Raw genomic sequence first — 17,861 nt, 5'->3', positions numbered from 1 at the left:
ACTAACATAAGTTGTCAGTTGTCTTTGGATAGGACCTGTTTGTGTTAGTTCACTAGTGCTTTCACTAACATTACCACATACCCCACGTACACCTTGAACACCAAGCCTATTCCCCCTTCTACCACGTCCTCTCTTTTTCCCACTCATGTTGGTCAGATACAGACGTAGGAGCAAGCAATTAACTAAAGAAAAATATGTTTTTTTCCTGTGCAATAGCTCAGCACACACCTGAATTTCAGTGACACTAAATGACAAGGTAAGATATGGCCTGCCGCATAACATTACTAATACACAAAAGAAATTTGTTAGTGTGCATGAGGCCGATAAAACCTACGAGATATTCTCCAAACAATTTCAAACTGAGATGTCCCCTGCTGTATTACTTTAGGAACAGAAGACTTTTTTTTTTAATGCGGATGAGGCCAGTATGACATAGAATATATGCTCCCAAATATTTCAAACGCAGATCTAGCCAGCAGTATATTTTTGGGTTGCTCTGCATAAGTTCTGCGTCCATCTGAATTTGACCGCCACTGACTTAGTAGCTGGCTTATAGCACTGTATGACTTTTGGCACAGGAAAAAATATTTTTTGGACTGGGCGTAGCAAGAGAAAAATTTTTTTTTTTACTCTGAAGGCTGTGTGCCCACGTAGCATTTTTCAAGCGTATATGCTGCGGAATTTCCGCAGCGTAAACGCTTGAAAAACGCATGTATATCCGCACCCCATGGTCCCCAATGGGATTCCGCAAGTTCTATGCACATGCTGCGGATTTTTCCGCAGCGTTTATGCCGCGTTCAAAAATCGCAGCATGTCATTTAATTTTGCGTTTCCGCAAGCGGAATTGCCTTTGTCCAATGCATAAAAAACGCAAGGCAATTCCGCATGTGGAAAACGCGTGATAAACGCGCGAAAAATGTGCGATAAACGCGTGCGGAATTCCGCATGCGTTTTTCTGGGAGAGGACTTGCATTTATGCAGCAGAAATTTTCTGCTTCATAAATGCAACGTGGGCACATAGCCGAAACCACCTGAAGTTCAACTCCACTAAAATAGTATCTGACACTAAAAAAACTTTAGTGCACACAGCTTTCAATATCACAATAGCAACAGAAAAAAACTGATTTTGTGCTCTGCAATAAGAAGCTCTGCAGACTGTGCACAGCACATTTTCAACCCCACTAAATGAAAAGGTGCACTGCGCTTGCTTGATCACATTAGCAAGTGCAAAAAAAGATTCAAGGTATACTGAGCCATGGAGCTCTATACCAGCGGTGCACAGCACTATTGTATGGCATGGGCCCTCTGTTTCTGTCAGAATCTCAGTACTTGCACAAGAACACCAAAAATGTGCTGCACCAGCGGTTGCAGAGGTACACAGGCCAGGAATTATCTACACTATCTGACTGCCACACAAGCGCCCATCTATCTAGCTAATATCTCTCATTACACAGGAGAACACTGAGCTGCATCTGTCTCCAGCAGTGACATGGATATAATGGTGCTGAGGGAACATGGCCGCTTTTTACATTGAGAGGACATGTGATTTCTGCAGCCAATTGCAGAAGCCCTTATGTCTGGACAGTGTAGATGCTTCCTGCGCTATGATTGGCTGGCTGCGCTTTCCTCAGTTAAAGTTACCGCCCACAGGAAAAAAGAAAAAAAAGTGCGCCGCTGATCTGACCTGTTCTAAGCTCTCCACAGCCCCCACACTCACCTGGCACATATCACCGCCCATCATACACTTGCACTATGCTAACAAATGTGTTCAAAACGCTGTGGTTGCCCTGTATTCATGGTCCCACGCAAATTCTTAAACTTTTCAGATTTTAAGAAAGTTTGCTCGCCTTTGTGATCACGAATCCAAATGTGCCATATTCGTGCTGAATTTGAAACTTTCGCACATTCGCCGAACAAATTCGCTCAACACTAGTGACGACCACAGTTTTAGGCTGTGGCCTTGTAGTGTAGTATTGTTCAGCGACCAAGTGTGAATAAGTTCAACAACACACAGCTGTCTGACTTTAAATCGAGTATATTTGGTATGCTTCACAAAATGTTTGTATTATTATGTCAGTAATATGGGATCAGGTGTGACGACCACGGTTTTAGGCTGGGGCCTTTTAGTATAGTATTGTTCAACCACCAAGTGTGAATAAGTTCAACAACACACAGCAGGCTGACTTTAAATCGAGTATATTTGGCACGCTCAACAAAATGTCTATTATTACGGCAGTAATATGGGATCAGGTGTGATGATGGAAAATTGTCTCTGCTTTACAATACAGCAATGTGAATAAAATTAAAAAAAATGCCTGTATTCTGCTAACAAGCATATGGAGCAGCAAAATGGTGTACTGTATTGCTTTTTAAGCTACTAATCAGGATTAAGATAAAAAAAAAATTAGACCTGGCCCCTGATATCTGTGGCCATGTCTACAGATATCTGTAACAGCAGGAGCAGACAGAACGTGCAATGGACCCTATTGTGCTGTATACAGTGTCCACAAAACCTGCCTGCCTAACTCCTGCTATCACCACTGAATATATGCAGCTGGATTAGTCTTCAGAAGGACTGTTAGTTCAGATGGATATCTATCTTGGTGTGGAATACCTATACCTAACTATTACACTGCCAATTCTGTCCTTCACACAGCAGCACCTCTCCCTACTCTGCCTGTTTCCAGGTTAGACTGTGATAAGCATAGGGGCACCAGGTCTTATATATACCCGATGACGATATGCGGCCAGCCAATCACTCTAATGCCACAACCAAGATGGCTATGGCATTACAGTGAGTGGCAGACAATCTCTGCATGTTCATTGGCTCTCTTAAGAGCACCAAACATGCAGGACGGGGACCCGAGCTCCCGCCCAAGCATCCCGGAAATACTCGCCAAGAATGTCGAGCAGTGAGATGCTTGGGCTAGAACCAAGCAGTGTCGAGCACACTCGCTCATCACTACTTCTGACCTTTGGGCACCACCACATCCACATCCCCGTTCCTCAACGTCACCCTTTCCCATATTGAATGCTTTATGGAAAAAAATTCCCTGGCTTTATTTTTCACAAGTAGCCTCACAGATGTGTTATGTATATGTGGCACCCCAGGGGTCTGGTTTCCACAGTAATGCAATGTTATGTCTGAGAGCAGGTGGGAGGTCTCTTGGTCAGGAATCCTATGCATGCCACACCTCCTGCCCAGTCCTGGGAGGGGAAGGACTTCCCCTATATAAACCTGGGGCTGAGGCAGGGTTAGAGAGTTCAGAGGGAGAGTTCAGCCAGGAGGGCTGACAGGGAGCTGTGGCTCCGGCTGGGCCCAGCTCCTGGGCCATGCCAGAAGTAGAGAAGAGAAGCAGCATAGGAAGAAACAACAGGAGCTCTGTGGGAGCAGTGTTACAAGGAGTCAGGGGCTGGCAGCTGCAGAGCTCGCCCTGACTGAGAAGATTTCTTACCGGACCCGGAGTCCGAGGCTGTGGGGACTAACTCCTACCCAGCAGCAGAATCCGTCAGGCAGGGGATTTCAGGTCCTCTGGCCAAGAAACCCGAAGGCACGGTCACACGCATGGGACCAGCACCGCCGTCGTGGAGCGGAAGCTACTAGAAGGCCCCGAGTCACCGGCCATACGGGTGAGCACCACACGGTACACTCAGGGACGTGGGCTACTTAAACTCGCTTCTAGCAAGGTAGCCAGAAGAGTATCGTTAGTTTGGGAGGCCTACAACTCCGCCTGGCCAGGGGAGATCCCATCTGCTCAAGGACTGACCAGGCCCCAATCGCTAGCCAGTACTCCGGGAGGGTCTATCTTTGTCACCAGTAAAGACCCTGAACTACACCGTACCGTCTCCGAGTGGTTCCTGCTACCCCCATCATCCACGTCGGCTGCCCTGAGGCCATACCCCTCCCGTTGGGGGTTATACCATCCCCGCTGCACCATCCTTCCACCGGCCTCAGCGGTCTGCCCTGCAGCGGCAGCTCCATAGCTGCATTCAACGGGTGGCGTAGTCGTACAACATCTACTATTAAGAACACTGCCGTCCAGTTTGACTCCCTGGGCACGGACCGGGTCACCGCCACGAGACTACTACCCCCATCTGATCCGGCTCCGGGTAAGCTCCCGCATGCGCAACGCAGCGCGACACAGGCCCAGGGGCGCGTCATATAAATTCCCTGTATGTAGCAATGTGTGGGCAATTTTTGTAAGCTATCAGCTTTATTACACACGGCAACAGCAGACTCAGGAAAATTAGTGGTAAATAGTTTAGTTTGCGTATCTCAGAAGGCTTTGCGCTAAATGCACAACTGCTAGATAGATATACGCTTTTTATTTAACCAATAGCAGAGTAATTTTTTCGTTATACTGCCTTTATGACACACGCCAACAGCAGACTCAGGAAAATTACTGGTAAATAGTTTAGTTTGCATAGCTCAGCAGGCATAATGATTCCAGATAAAAAATCAGTTTTATTGTGTATTAAAAATATAAAAAAGGAGGTCCCACGGACACTCCTAAATAGAGCACAACCAATAAAATAGTAGGTCATAGGTGAAAACTACACAAAGGACAGAGAGACAACCATGTGAGTCCACATATATGGGTTCATGAAAAGAAGTGACAATATTATCAATCCAAGTATCAATAAATCCAGTTACCAAGTAATTGGACAACGTAACTTACAAGCACTGTATACAATCATGCATATGTGTTATCCTGGCATCATAACAGTAAAGGTGCCCATAAGACATGTGTAACCTTCTATGATGTTCAGAAATATACTGACATTGCCTGGGAAGAGAAATTGACACTGACATAAAGATGAGTCATAACATACCCATAGTGCTGTATGTACCGGTGTCTCGCTGGGGACCCGACGCGTGTTTCGCGTAAGGCTCTTCGGGGGGCGTTGTGCACAACATTGTGCCAGGATAACACATATGTATGATTGTATACCGTGCTTGTAAGTTACGTTAAACAACCAAAATATCCAGATCAATATATACTAAACGTCTGGACAAAGAAGAGATACCAGCTGTATATAAAAGGTAGGTGGTGACAGATAAGGTAATTAATTTATCTACCCATACCTTATTCACAACTCAACTAACACTCTTAGAGAAGGGCCCTATCTATCCTCCCTCTCATCACCTAGACCAGTTCACTACGGTGAAAGATACACATCTATTTGCAAGGAAACTCATTTACAAAAAATTACATTACAAAACAGCGTTGCATGACCTATTTCCTACCAGAGAAGAAAGGGAAGCATTGGAAACCCTGGAATCTCTGGAGGCAGAAAGTAATTCAGAGGTTAGTGACTTTCCCCGTAATCTATGTAACAAATCTAAGAAATTTCCAGCCCTCAGCCTATGTCCTGCCATTGAGGTATTCACTAAGTTGGTCACTTTGGACATTGAGAATCTTTCCCAATGTACGCCTTGGAAATCTAACCTAAGTAAAATGGAAAAAAAATGTCGCTAAAATATTTACAAAAATTGAAAGATGTTATTTTTAAACCTGCGGATAAATGGGGAAACCTCGTTGTCGGGCCAGTCAGCCTTTACAAAAAGCAAGCATGTAAACTTCTGAATACCCCCCATTGTTATAAAAAAAACTTTCTTATAACCCCCTATCCTCTTTCCAGGATGAATTGGTGTCTATCCTCGAAAGGGCATTCAAACAGGGTGTGATACCAAAAGAGCTGTTGGATACGGTGCGCAAACTACAGCCCCGTTTGGCCACCTTTGACTTAATTCCAAAACATCACAAAAATCTGATTGATCCGCCAGGCAGGCCAATTGTTGCCAGTAACGGCAGTTTGTGTGAAATTATATCTAATGTAATTGATCACTACTTGAAGCCCTTGGTCTCTGGCCTGCCCTCCTACAAGATACCACGGCCGCCCTACAAAGATTGGATCACCTCTGCCTCGGTGACCATATAGTCATGGTCACTGCAGACATAGAGACACTTTATACGTCCATCAAACATGAAGATGGTATTAGGGTGGTTTCGTGGTATCTGAAGTCAAGTGGTCTTAAGCTGTCCCTGGCCGAGCTGCTCGTGGTCCTCCTGGAATTTGTCCTTCGACATGTGTCTACTTACAACAACACGGCTCCGATATGGGGGCCTCCTGTGTCCCCTCCTACGCCAACCTTTTTCTGGGTTTGTGGGAGCGGGATATATTCCAGGCGGATACCACCTGTTGAGATGGACACCGTCCAGGGAAGGATGAGATACATTGATGATATATGGTTTGCGCGGGAGGCTACGGCCAGAGATTTGGAGAGGCTTATGACCAAGCTGAATGATAATTTGAATATTCGGCTAACATATAAATCTGGAAGAAGTCTGGACTTCTTGGATTTAAAAATCAGGGTATCTGAGAATGGTATTATAACTACTGACATATTTAGGAAACCAACTGCGACAAACTCGTTGTTGCACGCAGAATTGGCACACCCACCCTCCACCATAAGAGGAATTCCAATAGGTCAGTTCCTTAGGGCCAAGAGGATATGCTCTAATGAGAAAACATTTGAGGAACAAGTGACAGAACTGGCAAATCGGTTTGAAGAGGGGATATAGCCGTAGGTCAATCAGACGGAGTTACAGGATAGCAGCACGAACCCCAAGAGATCAATAAATTTATGGCAATAAAAAAAACATCAACAAATCGGAGGAGGTATGATTTATTTTGGTATATAACAATCAGTGGCCTGAAGTGAGATCAATAATACAGAAGCACTGGTAAGTTCTATTAACAGATCCTATCCTCTGTCAAATCCTCCCCCCAGCACCCTCAATGGTGGCGAAGCGAAGTCCAAACTTAAAAGATCTGTTGGTTTACAGTCACTATAATCTGGAGAGATGTAGAGATAAACAGGAAAGAAATTAATGTTTTTTTCCCGTGCGGGCTTTGTAAGGCGTGTGGTTATTTGAAGAAGGCAAAGAAGTTTGATAATTTTGGTGGCTCCAAAACATTTGAAATAAGAGCACATTTAAATTGTACCTTGAAGGGCGTAATTTATTATGCCCAATGTCCTTGTAAAAAGATATATGTCGGACTTACTACTAAAGAATTAAAAATTTGAGTAAGAGAGCATGTTAGGGACATTATCAAAACCAAAACGGTGGAAGACCCTAGCACTCTCAAAACTTTACCACGCCATTTTTTACATCACCATCAATGCAGCCCAAGAGAATTCCGCATCATAGATATTGATCAAGTCACCATGGGAGCAAGAGGAGTGGACCTGGGGAAGATTTTAGCACAATTGGAGAGTAAGTGGATCTATCGACTGGGTACCCTAGCACCGGCAGGACTTAATGAAAGCTTTGGGTTCAGTTCCTTCCTATAATAGAGGCTAAAGAGTAGATGGGGGTTTCTTTTAATATCTTATGGTTTTATTGTATATGTATTGGTGCTTGTTTTTAATTGTTTTTATTCATCCTTAGGAAAGCTTTTGCCTGGGTTGATGGGTCATGCGGGATGTCTGTTTCCAGTGGCTGGGGGACCAGCTCAACTGTACGAGCAAGGCAGTTGCACGTCTATCCTCGCGGATGACTCTATACGTGTGGGATAGAAGACTACAGTGACAATATAGTCGGCTATGTGAATTAATGTATCACTATGTTAGATGTGGTTCTTAAATGTATAGTTTTTTTTTATACTAATATATACAGTGGGTACGGAAAGTATTCAGACCCCTTTAAATTTTTCACTCTTTGCTTCATTGCAGCCATTTGGTAAATTCTAAAAAGTTCATTTTTTTCTCATTAAAGTACACTCTGCACCCCATCTTGACTGAAAAAAACAGAAATGTAGAAATTTGTGCAAATTTATTAAAAAAGAAAAATTGATATCACATGGTCATAAGTATTCAGACCCTTTGCTCAGACACTCATATTTAAGGCACATGCTGTCCATTTCCTTGTGATCCTCCTTGAGATGGTTCTACTCCTTCATTGGAGTCCAGCTGTGTTTAATTAAACTGATAGGACTTGATTTGGAAAGGCACACACCTGTCTATATAAGACCCCACAGCTCACAGTGCATGTCAGACCAAATGAGAATCATGAGCTCAAAGGAACTGCCCAAGGAGCTCAGAGACAGAATTGTGGCAAGGCACAGATCTAGCCAAGGTTATAAAAGAATTTCTGCATTACTCAAGGTTCATAAGAGCACAGTGGCCTCCATAATCCTTAAATGGAAGAAGTTTAGGACCACCAGAAGTCTTCCTAGACTTGGCTGTCCTGCCAAACTGAGCAATAGTGGGAGAAGAGCCTTGGTGCGAGAGGGAAAGAAGAACCCCCAAGATCACTGTGACTGATCTCCAGAAATGCAGTAGGGAGATGGGGAGAAAGTTCCACAAAGTCAACTATCACTGCAGCCCTCCACTAGTCGGGCCTTTATGGCAGAGTGATAATAAACACTTCGGCAAGCATAGTGAGGATCACGAGTATGGAGTGCGGAAGAGCCACGACTCACACCCCATAGTCGCACAAAAAACTGCCTACTCAAGATAAATGTAAACACAGGAGAAAACTGAGTGTACAGCATATAGAAAAGACTTTATTAGTAAAAATATAAATACATAATATTACATATATAGTAAATAGATGCAAATAGGGAGACGATACAGAACCACGGAAGCACGTAGCGGCTATCCACAGCTAACAAATGTAGCAGGATAGTATAAAGAGGGGGAGAGGGAAGAGCGACCCAGAGTAGCAAGTGCTAATGATGGACAAAATAGGAGAGGTATGTATAGAAGGATATCAGTACTTCAAGTAATAGTGGATACATATCCCATTTTTCCCCCTAATGGGGCCAGAGTAGGTATAGTCCATAATATAAAATACACTCACCGATGAAATCACCAAGGGACGCTCAAGGAGGGGGCCAGGGGACAGGGCAGGAGCAGACCAGTGTGGGACCTGCGGGCCTCGACGCGCGTTTCGCAAGTTTGCTTTGTCAAGAGGCGTCACAGTGAGGGCACCGGCGTCTTTTTAAATATCCCCCCCCAAAAAAATTAGGTCACATGTGCACGCATGTGACCGGAAGGAAATGGCCGCCAACCGGAAGGCGTGAGCGGCGCATGCGCGGGGATCGTCAAACCGTCCCGCCCCCAGAACGCCCGTCATGACGTCGGCGCGAACCCGGAAGTGCTAAGGAGCAGAGTCCGGGGTAGCGCCGACACCATGGAGACAGACGCCTGGGAAGCCAGGAGGGTGAGTAGCCCCGCGCATGCGCACCGCCAAACCAGGAGGCCAGGTATAGTTACCAAAATACTCTTGTCCACATATGCATTATATCACCATAATCAAATGCAATAAGTCTCACATGGAACATATATAAGTGAGTACAACTACACAAATTGAAATACATAGAGACAATAGGTGCAAATGTAGAAAAAGGGAGGTGGAAATGTCCATGACATAAAGGCAACCTGGGGGCAGTATCTGAAGATGTCAAAAATCAATCCATTTCCTTATCTTCGATCTTGTCAGCGAGAGGGAGGATATCACTGGAAGCAGGCTGCACGATAGGTATAAGGTCCACAGAGAAGGACACTATATATACATACAAAAAGAAAGAAATTAAGAAATGAAAAATAATAAATCCATACTAATAAATATTAAAAACAACATGAGCCACGGAGGCTGACTGCCTATGAGGAAATATGTACAGAAGGGGCCACAGGAGAGCATGCAGTAAATGGCGCATAGGCTGCATAGTAAATAGTATCCAAAAGGAGGATGATCATATGATCATAATGATAAAATTTGTTCCTCCATATTACCCAAAAGGGGATTGTAAGGACCGTCAATCCAATAGAGGCGCAGGACAAAAAAGCACGATATGTGTCACAAAAAAGGTGAGAAGCCCAAACTTTCATTCCAACCCCGCGGTGCCAGAGTGTTAAGGGTGATGATCCATCTAACAAATTTTATCATTATGATCATATGGTGATATAATGCATATGTGGACAAGAGTATTTTGGTAACTATACCTGGCCTCCTGGTTTGGCGGTGCGCATGCGCGGGGCTACTCACCCTCCTGGCTTCCCAGGCATCTGTCTCCATGGTGTCGGCGCTACCCCGGACTCTGCTCCTTAGCACTTCCGGGTTCGCGCCGATGTCATGACGGGCGTTCTGGGGGCGGGACGGTTTGACGATCCCCGCGCATGCGCCGCTCACGCCTTCCGGTTGGCGGCCATTTCCTTCCGGTCACATGCGTGCACATGTGACCTAATTTTTTTTGGGGGTGGTATTTAAAAAGACGCCGGTGCCCTCACTGTGACGCCTCTTGACAAAGCAAACTTGCGAAACGCGCGTCGAGGCCCGCAGGTCCCACACTGGTCTGCTCCTGCCCTGTCCCCTGGCCCCCTCCTTGAGCGTCCCTTGGTGATTTCATCGGTGAGTGTATTTTATATTATGGACTATACCTACTCTGGCCCCATTAGGGGGAAAAATGGGATATGTATCCACTATTACTTGAAGTACTGATATCCTTCTATACATACCTCTCCTATTTTGTCCATCATTAGCACTTGCTACTCTGGGTCGCTCTTCCCTCTCCCCCTCTTTATACTATCCTGCTACATTTGTTAGCTGTGGATAGCCGCTACGTGCTTCCGTGGTTCTGTATCATCTCCCTATTTGCATCTATTTACTATATATGTAATATTATGTATTTATATTTTTACTAATAAAGTCTTTTCTATATGCTGTACACTCAGTTTTCTCCTGTGTTTTTACTTTTAACTTTATGGCAGAGTGGCCCGACGGAAGCCTCTCCTCAGTGCAAGACATATGAAAGTCCACATAGAGTTTGCTCAAAAACACATGAAGGACTCCCAGACTATGAGAAATAAGATTCTCTGTTCTGACGAGACGAAGAGAGAACTTTTTGGTGATAATTGTAAGCGGTATGTGTGGAGAAAACCAGGCACTGCTCATCACCTGCCCAATACAATCCCAACAGTGCAACATGGTGGTGGCAGCATCATGCTATGGGGGTGTTTTTCAGCTGCAGGGACAGGACGACTGGTTGTAATTGAAAGAAACATGAATGCGACCAAGTACAGAGATATCCTGGATGAAAACCTCTTCCAGAGTGCTCTGGACCTCAGACTTGGCCGAAGGTTCACCTTCCAACAAGACAATGACCCTAAGCACACAGCTAAAATAACAAAGGAGTGACTTCAGAACAACTCTGTGACCATTCTTGACTGGCCCAGCCAGAGTCCTAACCTAAACCCAATTGAGCATCTCTGGAGAGACCTGAAAATGGCTGTCCACCAACGTTCACCATCCAACCTGACGGAACTGAAGAGGATCTGCAAGGAAGAATGGCAGAGGATCCCCAAATCCAGGTGTGAAAAACTTGTTGCATCATTCCCAAGAAGACTCATGGGTGTACTAGCTGAAAAGGGAGTTTCTACTCAATACAGAGCAAAGGATCTGAATACTTACCATGTGATATTTCATATTTCAGTTTTTTCTTTTTTAATAAATTTGCAAAAATGTCTACATTTCTGTTTTTTTTTCAGTCAAGATGGGGTGCAGAGTGGACTTTAATGAGAAAAAAAAATGAACCTTTTAGAATTTACCAAATGGCAGCAATGAAACAAAGAGTGAAAAATTGAAAGGGGTCTGAATACTTTCCGTATCCACTGTATTTATGTTATGTATCAACTTTTGCATATTTATTGTAGGTTTTAGGTATTTAAGTTATATTTAATTTTAATGTGTATGGACTATCTAGGGTCACTACCCTTGCCCTCATATTGAGCACTTATGCACTTTATTTATATAAAATTGGAAATATATAGCTATCCTAGCTTGTTTTTATATAGTATGGGTTTCAGAATACTACATACTCTTTGCACTAGGCACATTTTCTTTTTATACTTTGGTCTATTATTCTCATTAAGATAAGTGTTCCATATTGGGTTTTTATTTTATATTTATTTCTATTCGGGAATATTTCATGTATTTCTCTCCTTCTATTCCCTATATTGTATGAGGAATGTCCTATTATATTTTATGTACAGTTAGGTCCATATATATTTGGACAGAGACAACATTTTTTTAATTTTGGTTGTAGACATTACCACAATGAATTTTAAACAAAACAATTCAGATGTAGTTGAAGTTCAGACTTTCAGCTTTCATTTGAGGGGATCCACATTAAAATTGGATGAAGGGTTTAGGAGTTTCAGCTCCTTAACATGTGCCACCCTGTTTTTAAAGGGACCAAAAGTAATTGGACAGATTAAATAATTGTAAATCAAATGTTCATTTCTAGTACTTGGTGGAAAACCCTTTGTTGGCAATGACTGCCTGAAGTCTTGAACTCATGGACATCACCAGACGCTGTGTTTCCTCCTTTTTGATGCTCTGCCAGGCCTTCACTGCGGTGATTTTCAGTTGCTGTTTGTTTGTGGGCCTTTCTGTCTGAAGTTTAGTCTTTAACAAGTGAAATGCATGCTCAATTGGGTTGAGATCAGGTGACTGACTTGGCCATTCAAGAATATTCCACTTCTTTGCTTTAATAAACTCCTAGGTTGCTTTGGCTTTATGTTTTGGGTCATTGTCCATCTGTAGTATGAAACGAAGACCAATCAGTTTGGCTGCATTTGGCTGGATCTGAGCCCACAGTATGGCTCTGAATACATCATAATTCATTCGGCTGCTTCTGTCCTGTGTCACATCATCAATAAACACTAGTGACCCAGTGCCACTGGCAGCCATGCATGCCCAAGCCATCACACTGCTTCCGCCATGTTTTACAGATGATGTAGTATGTTTTGGATCATGAGCTGTACCACGCCTTCACCATACTTCTCTCTTTCCATCATTCTGGTAGAGGTTGATCTTGGTTTCATCTGTCAATAGAATGTTCTTCCAGAACTGTGCTTGCTTTTTTAGATGTTTTTTTTTAGCAAAGTCCAGTCTAGCCTTTTTATTCTTGATGCTTATGAGTGGCTTGCACCGTGCAGTGAACCCTCAGTATTTACTTCCATGCAGTCTTCTCTTTATGGTAGATTTGGATATTGATAAGCCTACCTCCTGGAGAGTGTTATTCACTTGGTTGGCTGTTGTGAAGGGGTTTCTCTTCACCATGGAGATTATTCTGCGATCATCCACCACTGTTGTCTTCCGTGGGCGCCCAGGTCTTTTTGCATTGATGAGTTCACCAGTGCTTTCTTTCTTTCTCAGGATGTACCAAACTGTCGATTTTGCCACTCCTTATATAGTAGCAATTTCTCGGATGGGTTTTCTCTGTTTTTGCAGCTTAAGGATGGCTTGTTTCACCTGCATGGAGAGCTCCTTTGACCGCATGTTTACTTCACAGCAAAACCTTGCAAATGCAAGCACCACACCTCAAATCAACTCCAGGCCTCTTATCTGCTTAATTGAGAATGACATAACGAAGGGATTGCCCACACCTGTCCATGAAATAGCCTTGGAGTCAATTGTCCAATTACTTTTGGTGCCTTTAAAAACAGGGTGTCACATGTTAAGGAGTTGAAACTCCTAAACTCTTCATCCAATTTTAAAGTGGATCCCCTCAAATGAAAGCTGAAAGTCTGAACTTCAACTGCATCTGAATTGTTTTGTTTAAAATTCATTGTGGTAATGTCTAGAACCAAAATTAGAAGAATGTTGTCTCTGTCCAAATATATATGGACCTAACTGTATAGACCTCTATATGTCCTGGGCCCCATATCCCTTGACTGAATCCAAATTGATAGATTGATAGAGCGCACATATCCCTTCAGACTTCCGGAAGTGCTGGCACACGTGACCGCTATGCGTTTCAGCATGCTGGTCACAGCGTGCTTCTCAGGAAGTCCCATTTGCCATAAGGGATGGACCGATGCGTGTTTGCACCACCCACTCCAGGCATGTGACAACAAGCAATAACGCGGACACTCTGACGTGGCAATTTTCTATTGGATGGTACAATATTTATATATCACGGCCCCTATTCCTATAGACAAGCCCCGGAAGAAGCATTGGCGAAACAGTGTCGGGTGGGGACGACACTGCATGTGGTGACAGTGGATTGACTAGGTAACTTTACCCTGTGTATATATGATTGATCCAGTCTGCAGTTTCCCTGTATTCATAGGCCTGTTTTACATCATGACATGGCTATCCATTGCCTGTATGACCATCATAGTCACTGAAGCACTGGCACCTTAAACGTTGGCATTTTAGGCTGTATTTTGTGAATTTTTTCATTAGGACAGTCTCTTCAGTATTGATTTAAATAAATTTTTGTAAATCTATGTTACCATCATGTGTATGATTTATGTCACTTAGTAACAAGTACATTGTATATATACGTATATGGCATTATATTGATTAATTCATTGTTTACTAGTGACATTCAGTTTTTTGGCCTTTTTTGGGGGTTAATTTTCCCTCCCAGCTCATGTATGTGTCGCTCCTTTATACAGGTTGTTGCCCTGTCTTGTTAATTGGTTTTATCAATTTGATTAAATAAAATCTATACCTTTTATATGCAGCTGGTATCTCTTCTTTGTCCAGACGTTTAGTATATATTGATCTGGATATTTTGGTTGTTTATTCATGTTGAAGTGTCCAGGAATGGATTAACATAGGACATTTAATGTAATTAATTGTAAGTTACGTTGCCCATTTACTTGGTAACTTGATTTATTGATACTTGGATTGATAATATTGTCACTTCTTTTCGTGTACATATATTTGTGGAGTCATATTGTTATCTCTCTGTCCTTTGTGTAGTTTTCACCCATGACATACTATTCTATTGGTTGTGCTCTATTTAGGAGGGTCCGTGGGACCTTCTTTTTAGATTTTTGATACACAATCAAACTGATTTTTTATCTGGACTCATTATGATGGTGACCTGACTCTTTTTGGGGCTCAGTCACTCCACTCTTTTTGTAGGTTGTACTTTATTGAGAGCGCCCACATATGAACTATGGTTTATCTATTCCGCCATGTTCTTCGGTTTATATGCTTCTGACTATACACAATGCAACCTAGCAGAGATCTGCAGCATGTACTTGCAATGCTAACACCCTGCCTCCCTTTTCCTCTCCCTCGTATTAAATCTCAGCCTACACTCTCTCAACCTAACAGAGAACTAATCTTGGGTGTGTGTAAAAATCTAAAAATAGGGGCGCTGGTAAGTTAACACAGTGGGTCTGCAGCAAACGGTATGTGTCACCATAAACCACTGAGGGGATAAAACAAAATGTAAAAAGCCATTGCGCTGATATCCTCTTCCGTGTAAGTGAGGATTGTTGGAAGGATAATAATGAATGGATTTTCAAATGTTCAGTGAATTTTATTATTTTATTCGTTCATTACAATACTGTTAGAGATTTCATAGATACATAAATTAGTATAAAACCAAGGAGTCGAGCTATATTAAAAAAGAGACCAATTGGTCAGTCTTCCAGGGATCCAGAGCTGATTAGGACCTGTAATAGGATATATAAAGACTGTGATTACTAGCCTGTATAGGGTAGATGTTTTATGGTAGGACTACTGTACATGTATTTACCTTAAAATGTGAGAAGGTCTCTGTAGATGATGAAGAGGAGGATGAGGAGGGGTGTGGGTCCTCTTGTGAGGTAGGATGTCAGAATTGATGCTGAAATTAGAAATCTCATTAAAGAAGAAGCTCTGTCTTGTTTCGGTTAATTCGATTATTTTGAATTATTAGAGGACTTACATAAAGAGCACAAATCTTGATGTTTAATTATTATCCAGCTGCTACTCCCCGGAAGGGGGCTATCTGCCAGTTACAGATACCCATCGCTTAGGTCGCCAAGTCATCTCTATAGGTGAGCCACACTGTATACGAACTTTCCTAAACAACTTTACTACCCTAGGGCACCATCTTATTGTAGCTGACACCGGGATTCTTGCTTCTTCAGGATAAAAGCAAAACCTTAATAGGGCCCTCAAGGATCACCCATAAGTAACACCCTAGCATAACCAGGTAAACCTTCGAACTACCAGATACAACATACAATAAGCTTTAAACACCATAAAACTGTATATTTTCGGTTTAGGCCACAGGCTCAACCAGCTACATCAATCGGAATCAACCTCCTACAGCCCCACAGGAATATACACCCTTCCACCTGGGGGACACCCCTGGATAATAATTAAACATCAAGATTTGTGCTCTTTATGTAAGTCCTCTAATAATTCAAAATAATCGAATTAACCGAAACAAGACAGAGCTTCTTCTCTTTAATGAGATTTCTAATTTCAGCATCAATTCTGACATCCTACCTCACAAGAGGACCCACACCCCTCCTCATCCTCCTCTTCATCATCTACAGAGACCTTCTCACATTTTAAGGTAAATACATGTACAGTAGTCCTACCATAAAACATCTAACCTATACAGGCTAGTAATCACAGTCTTTATATATCCTATTACAGGTCCTAATCAGCTCTGGATCCCTGGAAGACTGACCAAGTGGTCTCTTTTTTAATATAGCTCGACTCCTTGGTTTTATACTGATTTATATATCTATGAAATCTCTAACAGTATTTTAATGAATTAATAAAATAATAAAATTCACTGAACATTTGAAAACCCATTCATTATTATCCTTCCAACAATCCTCACTTATCCTCCTCAGTGTATCAGCGCAATGGCTTTTTAAATTTAGAGAACTAATCTTCACTCTAAATAGCTCTTAAAAGAGCTTTTTGGACTCAAACACTCCCTATACGCTGCTTTCACTCTCCCTGCTCTCACACTACGTAGATTCCTCATTTACTATGTGCAAAATGGTGCCGGCAGGGCTTAAATATCCCCCTACGATGCTGTAAGGCCAGCCAATCACAGTAATGCCACAACAAAGATGGCAGCGGTATTACTGTGATTGGCAAGCAAGCCCAGCATGTTCATTGGCTGCAAATAAAGCGCCAAACATTCTGGGCGGGTCACTCGAATATACCCAGGTGAATAGGTAATTACTTGCAGAATAGCCTGAATTGTGTACTATTCGTGCGAGTAACGAATAGTGCCGAATGTATTCGCTCATCACTAGTAAAAAGACATAAATCCAAGTGACACATTCATTCCTGCTCCGAGTGTCAAAGGTTGTCATAACGCTGTCTCTCTGAGATTTGAAGTTACCTTTTAATACAAGTAATTTCATGTCCATGATGCTGTGATCAGGGATACAAAAATGTTTGGCCACAGATAGATCTATTCTTTTTTCTTTTATTGTGTGACAATGAGAATTCATCCTTGTTCTAAGTTTTTGCCCTGTCTCCCCTACATACAGACCCCCAGTTGGACATTTGGTACATATAATTAAGTACACTACATTAGTTGTGATGCAGCTGAAAGTACCTGAGATCTTGTGGTCCTGATGTGAGTTGGGAATCTTTATCTTGTCCGTGGTCATTACACATGGACAGGTTTTACATTTACAGTTGGTGAGGATGAATTTTGTAAGTTTCACCACAAAGGTGAAAATATCCTCCCGGTCAGTTTGCTTTCCCTCCCAGTACCTTTTCATTCTAACAATGTTAGGTTTCTGGGAGATTATACTTGTTCCTTTTATTTTTGGTTCTCCTTAGCTTGCCTTCTTTGCCCTACACTCCCTGACAGAAGTTATGTCGCTTATCCATGTTATGTAAATAAAAGCTTATAACCTGACGTTAAATTCATCCATTGGTTTTATAAATTACTCTTTTGAAAGCTGAAACCCTCCCAAATTTGGTTTAGGTTAAGAAAATAAATTGGCATTAATGCTGAAATATTGATCATTTAATGAACACAGAATGGTCAGATTTTGGTAAGACAAAAGTTTTGTCGCC

Source organism: Phyllobates terribilis, unplaced genomic scaffold (genome assembly GCF_046119375.1).
Source record: "Phyllobates terribilis strain yellow unplaced genomic scaffold, ASM4611937v1 Scaffold_99__1_contigs__length_5935540, whole genome shotgun sequence".
Taxonomy (NCBI): domain Eukaryota; kingdom Metazoa; phylum Chordata; class Amphibia; order Anura; family Dendrobatidae; genus Phyllobates; species Phyllobates terribilis.
Note: the sequence above shows the minus strand (reverse complement) of the source record.